At 39.1% G+C, this 11799-nt stretch overlaps 1 non-coding gene across 1 annotated transcript; it reads right to left on the bottom strand.

Annotated features, from left to right (window-relative positions):
- Nucleotides 1-7264: 7264 nt before the first annotated feature.
- Nucleotides 7265-7336, bottom strand: TRNAV-GAC (transfer RNA valine (anticodon GAC)). The gene has a single exon. It is a non-coding gene; the product is annotated as a tRNA-Val (tRNA).
- Nucleotides 7337-11799: the final 4463 nt, after the last annotated feature.

Below are 11799 nucleotides of genomic sequence, written 5' to 3'. Positions count from 1 at the left end.
CTGATAAATCCACGAAACCATCAAAGGTGGCTCCCGGACTCTTGGTAATGGTGCAGGAATTTAACACTAGAAGTGATGTTCCTAAACTTAACCCAAAATTTTCTGGTCCCTATAGAGACTTAGCTCATTTAAAAGGACATAAGTTTAGGGTTCGACATTTAAATACAGGTGACATTCGTGAAGAACATGAGGACCACTTGAAAGTTTTACAGTATTCTGAACATGATCATCCCGGTACCATACCAGACAGTATTCCTCAAATCCCAAACAATGTCACCCAACCAACTTCTACCACTGTTCAGACTGTCCCCACACCACAACCGACCACCCTCACAACACCACCACACACACATCAGTATTCATTAAGACCTCGCCTTTAAGAAGTTGCTAAGTTTTACAGGTTCTTCCTTCTCATGTCCTTGTGGTGTCTTCCTGTATATGACACCATGGCAGTACCAGGCGCCCTTCTCACGACTCCCCGCGGGGTCCGCCTCGTGAGGGACACAGTTAAGTTGGGCCTGGAGGGTCTGCCCTACACTTACGATAATTTAGTAAAACTACTGGAGGCCGTACCTCGCTTACGGTCTAACTTACTCAAGTTTTACACCAGTGTAACGATCAGAAACTCTAGTGTTGCTCCTCCTCCAACTTTGTTACAACAGTGGACCTGGAAACTGAATAGTACCTGCGTGATTCTGTATGACATAATACAAGACATTGAATCTCCAGTAAATACTAATGCCAAGATGAACACAAAAAGCAAAGGAGAAGCAAAAGAGGTCTGCTTAATTGTGCAGGTTCCCTCTAATCATATTTATTTGGTACTGCTACTCAGAAAGAACTTAATTCAGTTAGGAATCAGATTAAATCGCAACAATTTTAACAACTTCTTAACAACAGGTACATTAAAGCTGAAGCTAAGATCTTAAAACAACATTCTAGGTATTTGAATGACATAATGTTAACTGTTAATAACTTGACACAACATGTAGCACTACTGTCAAAGTCTCTTAATCCCATATATGCTACGGTGACTATTACCACATATGTTGATAGTTTATATACCCAAATCACATATTATGCACATTATTTCACTGGTTTATTGGAAGATGTTAATACTGTGGTAAACCAAGTTGTCAGGCCATCATTTTCCCCTTATGTGGAACTCAGACGTATTATTCAGCAAGAGATGATGATGATGATGATGATGATGATGACACAGTTGGACTGCAGCCCAGCCACCCAGCTGGCCCAGTACAGCAGGTGGCCACGTATTACTTCTTACTAACGTTTGATGTGATTCTCGAAGCGGTCATTATCCATGTACCATTCACTGACTCCATTACTTGTAAATGTAATACCATTCCCTTTTAATTATACAAAAGAGTTGCAAAAATTTCTCATTCATACTAATGACAACATGAACTTTCTCTTATATAATGTTAACTCCTCGTTGACTGGACATCCCTCCTTGCATGATCTAGCATTGTGCCATAAACCATTGCTTGATTTGCCCCACAATACTATGGTTGTTCCTACTTTACAAACAGATTCATGCGTGTTCAACCTACTTCTTGTATCTGAACAAAGTGTTCTTAATTGTTGTTCTTTCAAGGAAATTGTTGTCAATGAACCTTGGATTAAGAATATGGACCATTATCATGTACTGTTTATACCAGACCCACAAAATGTTCTTATTCATTGCCCACATAACCATCCCAAATCTTACTTGTTTCTGGGATACATTCAGTTAGGAAGACAATGTACTCTTATCAGTTCCAATTTGACATTGTTTGGAACTGATGATCATTACTTGGGACAAATGAATAGAACAATCCCGAGTATAGAACGAATCCCTCATAACATTAACCTCTCACTCAATGATGAAGTAAAGGTGCCACATCTTCCATCTAAGGTTGAGGACGATTTAGATTCTACAATAAATGTTTTGCCTTTTCTTCCTTTTAAGTCTACCTTCATATTTCTGGAATTTCCATGATTTCATTGTCTATTGTATTCATTATCATCATCATGTTATTCATAGTATTTATCTTATATTGTCCTCTACAACAATATAAATTTCCTACATCCTCGTTGGATATTTAGGAAGTAGTTACAACAGCAGCATTTCCTTATTTATGGAGAAATTTGACTTCACAATAATATGTATTCAATAAGTTGTTTGGATCTTTATCATTTTATTTGTATACTGATATTCTACTGTATGTCATTCATAATATTTATATTACTTTCCTTACATATGTGAATTTATGAGTACTCTAATAATTGTTTAGTGTGTTACCTGTGTTCTCAACCATACTTACATGATGTAATTATCTATTGTAATTATCTATTATTGACTTATTTTTTCATTGTTGTATTTAATACTACTTCATGTATAGCCATAACTTATCATGGCTAACAGGCGCTTGAATATGTTGGTGGCCGAGCAACATGTAAGACTGACACACACACACACACACACACACACACACACACACACACACACACACACACACACACACACACATGCCGTATTTCTATTTATCATCATTTTACTGTGAGTTACATATACTTAGTTGCATCACAGATAATGTTCCCACAGGCCATCTATTCTCACGAGCCTCTGTTAATCATGATGTTTGAACACGTAAGTTCTGATCTTTTGTTTGAACACGTAAGAGCTGGTCTGTTGTTTGAACACGTAAGATCTGATCTGTTGTTTGAACACGTAAGATCTGATCTGTTGTTTGAACACGTAAGATCTGACCTGTTGTTTGAACACGTAAGATCTGTTGTTTGAACACGTAAGATCTGATCTGTTGTTTGAACACGTGAGAGCTGATCTGTTGTTTGAACACGTAAGATCTGATCTGTTGTTTGAACACGTAAGATCAGATCTGTTGTTAGAACACGTAAGATCTGACCTGTTGTTTGAACACGTAAGATCTGATCTGTTGTTTGAACATGTAAGAGCTGATCTGTTGTTTGAACACGTAAGATCTGATCTGTTGTTTGAACACGTAAGAGCTGATCTGTTGTTTGAAAATGTAAAAGCTGATATGTTATTTGAACATGCCTCACTGTAAACATGGTCAGCACTCACTTGCCTCACTGTAAACATGGTCAGCACTCACTTGCCTCACTGTAAACATGGTCAGCACACACTTGCCTCACTGTAAACATGTTAGACGCTCATTTGCCTCATTGTAAACATGTTAAACGCTCATTTGCCTCACTGTAAACATGGCCAGCACTCACTTGCCTCACTGTAAACATGTTAAACGCTCTTTTGCCTCACTGTAAACACGGTCAACACTCACATGCCTCACTGTAAACATGTTAGACGCTCATTTGCCTCGCTGTAAACATGGTCAGCACTCACTTGCCTCCCTGTAAACATGGTCAACACTCACTTGCCTCACTGTAAACATGGTAAACACTCACTTGCCTCACTGTAAACATGGTCAACACTCACATGCCTCACTGTAAACATGTTAGACGCTCATTTGCCTCGCTGTAAACATGGTCAGCACTCACTTGCCTCCCTGTAAACATGGTCAACACTCACTTGCCTCACTGTAAACATGGTAAACGCTCACTTGCCTCACTGTAGATATGGTAAACACTCACTTGCCTCACTGTAAACATGGTAAACACTCACTTGCCTCACTGTAAACACAAAAAGAAGAGCTAACACGCAAAAACATAAACACAAATAAGACTTGTGGGAGGGAATGGGGGAAATGCTTTACTAAAATAAAAGCAAGATTACCATCAATTTAAGAGCCTTTTCTTTTATAATTTCTGGTACTTTATTATAATTTCCCCCAAAAGGCATATCTTAAAATTAGCGTATAAAAAATGGTTTGAAGGTTAGGTTCTTGTTATCAATATATATATATATATATATATATATATATATATATATATATATATATATATATATATATATATATATATATATATATATATATATATATATATATATATAGTTAACCAAGCAAAAAGATCCAGAAATTTTGGTAAGCGACGAGGCTACGTCACAGCAGGCCGGCCTAACTTGCACAAAGTAAAGGTTAGTCTCTATTTAAAGCATTATTTCATTTTTCGTAATCTTAAATACTTTCTTATAATTTCTCCTGAAAAGACATATTTTGAAATTAGCTTAAAAAACTACGTTAGATTCATGTTATTGTCAAAAATTATATAGTTTAGCCGCGTAGGTGATAAACTATGTATTACTTACTTTTCGACTTTCTCCATTCTTTAATTGTGTTTGTAAATTAAATACCTGGAGAACATACCTGGAGAATATGACGAATTTTGTTTTGCTAAATATCAAAGACTATAAACGAAAGACAGGAAAGTGGCTGCCTCGAGGTGTGATTTGATCAACGAACAAACGAACGCGCAAATGTTTTTCCGGATCCCCGCTAGATGGCTCTGTCAAGGGTCGTCTGACGCGTCACATTCAAATCAGTTTACACAAAACTTGACAATGGCCGTTATCCATGTGTGATATGCAAGAGGAGGAAAACTCCTCATACACATCTTAGCTTATCTCTCTTATCAACTCTTGCTGTCGCCCTAAACCTTCCTCTCGTGTCCAGTCTCTCTCATCTGAAGGCTATCTCTCCTTCACAGTCTCTCTCATCCGATGTCTCTCATTCGTATCCATCCTAACTCTCATCCCAAGCGTTTCTCTCGTGTCCAGTCTCTCTCATCTGAAGGCTATCTCTCCTTCACAGTCTCTCTCATCCGATGTCTCTCTCTCGTATCCATCCTAACTCTCATCCCAAGCGTTTCTCTCGTGTCCAGCCTTTCTCACAGCAAACCTCTCTCTCCTTCACAGCCGTACGTTTCCTCAACCCCTTCCTTGTGTCCAGCTTCTCTTATCATAGCCTTATCATAGCCTTAGCTACCGCTAGGCTATGATGGACCCGGATAGGGAAATAGCTATTCGAATACTATGTACTCGAATACCCTTCGTCTTACGTTGGTGAGCAACGGGGTCTACACCGGTCTTTTCCTGCCTGTTGCACAGGGGTCCCAGGTTCGATCCTGGCTGTTGGAAACTTGTATGATATATATATATATATATATATATATATATATATATATATATATATATATATATATATATTTGTGTGTGTGTGTGTGTGTGTGTGTGTGTGTGTGCGGATAAACGTTAATGCTGGCCGGGGTGTACTGGTGATGCCTTTGACCAAAAATGTAAGTTCAAGCCCGTATGCTGACCCTGCACGTAGCTTGAATCCTTTTGTGTTCACTATAATCTTCTTTACTACATCTCCTCTCCTTAATCCCTTTATCTTCACTATGCAAGGCTTATCATAATCTTCACTACAACCTCATCTTCATATGACCTTATCTTGACTAAGCTGGTTTCAAGGAAGGCTTTAGATTTTACCCGCTCACACAAACAACGTACTTACACGGGGCCCCACGAGTGTAAAACTCCCTCCTAATACAGTGCAAATAGATGATTACACACACCTACACACCACCACCACCACTAACAATACACAGAGAAATAGCCTTTTCGGTTGGCTTTGGATCCGCCCTTGAACTTAGTTTGGAGGATTTGGGTGATCAGGTCAATAAGGTTAAGTTCACTACAACCTCATATTCACTAACGTGTATCTTCAATACTAGCATATTTTCACTAAATATATCTTCGCTATACCCTCTTCACTACACCGTTATTTCTACCATACCATCATCATTGCACTCCCTGATGTTCACTAACAGTAGTTCTTATCTTCACTACATAATCATTTTGAATAAACTTTACTCTTTAATAACCCTCATCTCTACTAAATTCGTATCTTCACTACATTCGTATCTTCACTACAACCTATCTTGACAATATCCTTATCATCACTATACTCTTCTTCACTACACTCTCATCTTAACATCATCCTTCTGTTTACCGAACTTAGTTCAAAGTCTGACTTGAACGTAGCTTTGGAAAGTTTGTGTTCCTCATTGTGTTGCCTCCTTAGTATCATTGTAAAGGCAATTGTCGCCACTCCCTAACTAAACCCTCATCGTCACTACACTCTCATCATTATCATTACTTCTTGATGTTCAATACAAAATTTTAACATATACATTTATCTTCACTACAGAATAATTTTCATTGCACCTTAATCTTCATTACTCCTTGTTTCAGCTACATCCGTATCTTCCATTCATTCTTATATCTTATATTAGTCACATCTTTACAATATCTTTATGTCTTCTCTGTTCCATCTTTTGAAAAATTGAAAATGAGAGTAAAGGATTTCCGGCCTTCTGCTCCCTCCCATTTTAGTCGCCTTGTACGACACGCAGGGAATACGTGGCAAGTATACTTTCTTCCCTATCCCCAGGGATAACAGCATCTGGTGTTCCCAGACGGTCACCCATCCAAGTACTAACCAGACCCAACGTTGCTTAACTTGACTGATCGAACGATATATATATATATATATATATATATATATATATATATATATATATATATATATATATATATATATATATATATATATATATATATATATATATATATATATATATATATAAGACTGAAAACAATGAATTTCCCAAATAACAAAAATGGAAGCGCCGGGGTTTGAACCCGGGTCCTCTCGCATGCCAAGCGAGTGCTCTACCACTGAGCTACGCCCCCAAGAACATTGTTTTGGACTTAGTATTATATGAAGCACTGAGATTACCACGGCAAAATTGTGTTTGACCGACTGTTGCCGGCTAGCCGGCAAAATAACCACAGAGTAAATCTCCATGTTGCTGTCGTGTTTTCCTCTCAATTTTCCACGAAGAAATGAGTTTTACTTTTTTATTGTCGTTGCAATAGACTGGAACTAAGCAATAGACTGGAACTAAGCAATAGACTGGAACTAAGCAATAGACTGGAACTAAGCAATAGACTGGAACTAAGCTGACCTGGTATGAGGTCAGAGCCCTCATTATCATCCCTGCTAACTACCGGAAGCAGATTAAGTCGTTCCACAACCGATGTCCGGCCCATGTTAACTCTGATGTGCCCAGCAGTTGGAGGAGGATCGCCAGAAGCTTCTGGAAGATTTCAAGGACGTCTTGGTGGACCTGACCCTTTCAGATAAGGTCGAAAACCACAATTTATTGTGAAGATCTTCACTATAACGTTGGACGAACATACTGAATGTTGCACACATGTGATGCGGACAAAATGAAAAAAAGATAAAGATAAAAATTATGTCTGGTGTGGGTCTCGAACCCACGACCTTGAGTGTGTCAGACTCACGCTCTACCACTGAGCTAACCAGACAATAGATAATACGTCTGTTTCTTCAATTTGTATTAATGAAAATCTTTACGAAGCAGCGTTAAGAAAAGAGAGATGTCTTTGACGAAATTTACTTTCTTGGCTTATTCTTCTGTTCCTCATTATCGAAAGTAAACATACTGAAGGATATATATATATATATATATATATATATATATATATATATATATATATATATATATATATATATATATATATATATATATATATATATATATATATATATATATATATATATATATTTTTTTTTTTTTTTTTTTTTTTTTTATACTTTGTCGCTGTCTCCCGCGTTTGCGAGGTAGCGCAAGGAAACAGACGAAAGAAATGGCCCCCCCCCCCATACACATGTACATACACACGTCCACACACGCAAATATACATACCTACACAGCTTTCCATGGTTTACCCCAGACGCTTCACATGCCTTGCTTCAATCCACTGACAGCACGTCAACCCCTGTATACCACATGACTCCAATTCACTCTATTTCTTGCCCTCCTTTCACCCTCCTGCATGTTCAGGCCCCGATCACACAAAATCTTTTTCACTCCATCTTTCCACCTCCAATTTGGTCTCCCTCTTCTCCTCGTTCCCTCCACCTCCGACACATATATCCTCTTGGTCAATCTCTCCTCACTCATTCTCTCCATGTGCCCAAACCATTTCAAAACACCCTCTTCTGCTCTCTCAACCACGCTCTTTTTATTTCCACACATCTCTCTTACCCTTACGTTACTTACTCGATCAAACCACCTCACACCACACATTGTCCTCAAACATCTCATTTCCAGCACATCCATCCTCCTGCGCACATCTCTATCCATAGCCCACGCCTCGCAACCATACAACATTGTTGGAACCACTATTCCCTCAAACATACCCATTTTTGCTTTCCGAGATAATGTTCTCGACTTCCACACATTTTTCAAGGCTCCCAAAATTTTCGCCCCCTCCCCCACCCTATGATCCACTTCCGCTTCCATGGTTCCATCCGCTGACAGATCCACTCCCAGATATCTAAAACACTTCACTTCCTCCAGTTTTTCTCCATTCAAACTCACCTCCCAATTGACTTGACCCTCACCCCTACTGTACCTAATAACCTTGCTCTTATTCACATTTACTCTCAACTTTCTTCTTCCACACACTTTACCAAACTCAGTCACCAGCTTCTGCAGTTTCTCACATGAATCAGCCACCAACGCTGTATCATCAGCGAACAACAACTGACTCACTTCCCAAGCTCTCTCATCCCCAACAGACTTCATACTTGCCCCTCTTTCCAGGACTCTTGCATTTACCTCCCTTACAACCCCATCCATAAACAAATTAAACAACCATGGAGACATCACACACCCCTGCCGCAAACCTACATTCACTGAGAACCAATCACTTTCCTCTCTTCCTACACGTACACATGCCTTACATCCTCGATAAAAACTTTTCACTGCTTCTAACAACTTGCCTCCCACACCATATATTCTTAATACCTTCCACAGAGCATCTCTATCAACTCTATCATATGCCTTCTCCAGATCCATAAATGCTACATACAAATCCATTTGCTTTTCTAAGTATTTCTCACATACATTCTTCAAAGCAAACACCTGATCCACACATCCTCTACCACTTCTGAAACCGCACTGCTCTTCCCCAATCTGATGCTCTGTACATGCCTTCACCCTCTCAATCAATACCCTCCCATATAATTTACCAGGAATACTCAACAAACTTATACCTCTGTAATTTGAGCACTCACTCTTATCCCCTTTGCCTTTGTACAATGGCACTATGCACGCATTCCGCCAATCCTCAGGCACCTCACCATGAGTCATACATACATTAAATAACCTTACCAACCAGTCAACAATACAGTCACCCCCTTTCTTAATAAATTCCACTGCGATACCATCCAAACCTGCTGCCTTGCCGGCTTTCATCTTCCGCAAAGCTTTTACTACCTCTTCTCTGTTTACCAAATCATTTTCCCTAACCCTCTCACTTTGCACACCACCTCGACCAAAACACCCTATATCTGCCACTCTGTCATCAGACACATTCAACAAACCTTCAAAATACTCATTCCATCTCCTTCTCACATCACCGCTACTTGTTATCACCTCCCCATTTACGCCCTTCACTGAAGTTCCCATTTGCTCCCTTGTCTTACGCACCCTATTTACCTCCTTCCAGAACATCTTTTTATTCTCCCTAAAATTTACTGATAGTCTCTCACCCCAACTCTCATTTGCCCTTTTTTTCACCTCTTGCACCTTTCTCTTGACCTCCTGTCTCTTTCTTTTATACTTCTCCCACTCAATTGCATTTTTTCCCTGCAAAAATCGTCCAAATGCCTCTCTCTTCTCTTTCACTAATACTCTTACTTCTTCATCCCACCACTCACTACCCTTTCTAAACAGCCCACCTCCCACTCTTCTCATGCCACAAGCATCTTTTGCGCAATCCATCACTGATTCCCTAAATACATCCCATTCCTCCCCCACTCCCCTTACTTCCATTGTTCTCACCTTTTTCCATTCTGTACACAGTCTCTCCTGGTACTTCCCCACACAGGTCTCCTTCCCAAGCTCACTTACTCTCACCACCTTCTTCACCCCAACATTCACTCCTCTTTTCTGAAAACCCATACTAATCTTCACCTTAGCCTCCACAAGATAATGATCAGACATCCCTCCAGTTGCACCTCTCAGCACATTAACATCCAAAAGTCTCTCTTTCGCACGCCTGTCAATTAACACGTAATCCAATAACGCTCTCTGGCCATCTCTCCTACTTACATAAGTATACTTATGTATATCTCGCTTTTTAAACCAGGTATTCCCAATCATCAGTCCTTTTTCAGCACATAAATCTACAAGCTCTTCACCATTTCCATTTACAACACTGAACACCCCATGCATACCAATTATTCCCTCAACTGCCACATTACTCACCTTTGCATTCAAATCACCCATCACTATAACCCGGTCTCGTGCATCAAAACCGCTAACACACTCATTTAGCTGCTCCCAAAACACTTGCCTCTCATGATCTTTCTTCTCATGCCCAGGTGCATATGCACCAATAATCACCCACCTCTCTCCATCAACTTTCAATTTTACCCATATTAATCGAGAATTTACTTTCTTACATTCTATCACATACTCCCACAACTCCTGTTTCAGGAGTATTGCTACTCCTTCCCTTGCTCTTGTCCTCTCACTAACCCCTGACTTCACTCCCCAGACATTTCCAAACCACTCTTCCCCTTTACCCTTGAGCTTCGTTTCACTCAGAGCCAAAACATCCAGGTTCCTTTCCTCAAACATACTACCTATCTCTCCTTTTTTCACATCTTGGTTACATCCACACACATTTAGGCACCCCACTCTGAGCCTTCGAGGAGGATGATCACTCCCCGCGTGACTCCTTCTTCTGTTTCCCATTATAGAAAGTTAATACAAGGAGGGGAGGATTTCCGGCCCCCCGCTCCCGTCCCATATATATATTGGAAAGGATCACAATTTTGCGCGTGATCAAGTATATTCCTATGAGTCCACGGGGAAAATAAACACGATAAGTTCCCAAGTGCAGATTCGTGTAAAACTCACATCATCAGGGGAGACACAAGAGAGAAATATAACAGTCAGTTGATATACAACGAAGAGACGTAGCTAGGACGCCATATGGTAAACATGTGATTGTCCAAGACAGACAACAAGCGTATCATAAACTTATTATGTGGACAAGATGAATTCCTTACAGATTTTATCAACATTAAATTTATGCAATTTGTATAGACAATCACTTATATCAAGATTATAATTCTTTGTGCATTTAATGATAGAAGATTCAATGATATTTCTCGTGGTACTTGAGTTAGAGTTAATAACTGAGATGGCATTATTAACTCTAATTCCAGTACCACGAGAAATATCATTGAATCTTCTATTATTAAATACACAAAGAATTATAAACCTTAAGGAAACATGCAACATGGCCGTCAAACTATGAGATGCACAAATGAAGTTTATGAATGGAATATCAGTGAGACGAACTAGTTGATGAATGATGAATGAAAGTGTAATAAAGTCATGATGAATGAATGAAAGTGTAATAAAATCATGATGAATGAATGAAAGTGTAATAAAGTCATGATGAATGAATGAAAGTGTAATAAAGTCATGATGAATGAATGAAAGTGTAATAAAGTCATGATGAATGAATGAAAGTGTAATAAAGTCATGATGAATGAATGAAAGTGTAATAAAGTCATGATGAATGAATGAAAGTGTAATAAAGTCACAGTTTAAAAGGACAAAATATGAATGGCAGCCAGGGAAGAGTGGCCCAGGTAAATGGAAGGGTTGAAAAGTTCGCGTTATGTGACGAATTTTGATAGATTTTGCAAGTTTACTTTCCTATGATAGAACGTAAAAGTTTGT

This window comes from Panulirus ornatus, chromosome 12 (assembly GCF_036320965.1).
Source record: "Panulirus ornatus isolate Po-2019 chromosome 12, ASM3632096v1, whole genome shotgun sequence".
Lineage (NCBI taxonomy): Eukaryota > Metazoa > Arthropoda > Malacostraca > Decapoda > Palinuridae > Panulirus > Panulirus ornatus.
The sequence above is the reverse complement of the archived record's forward strand: the minus strand, read 5'-3'. Positions and strand labels throughout refer to the sequence as shown.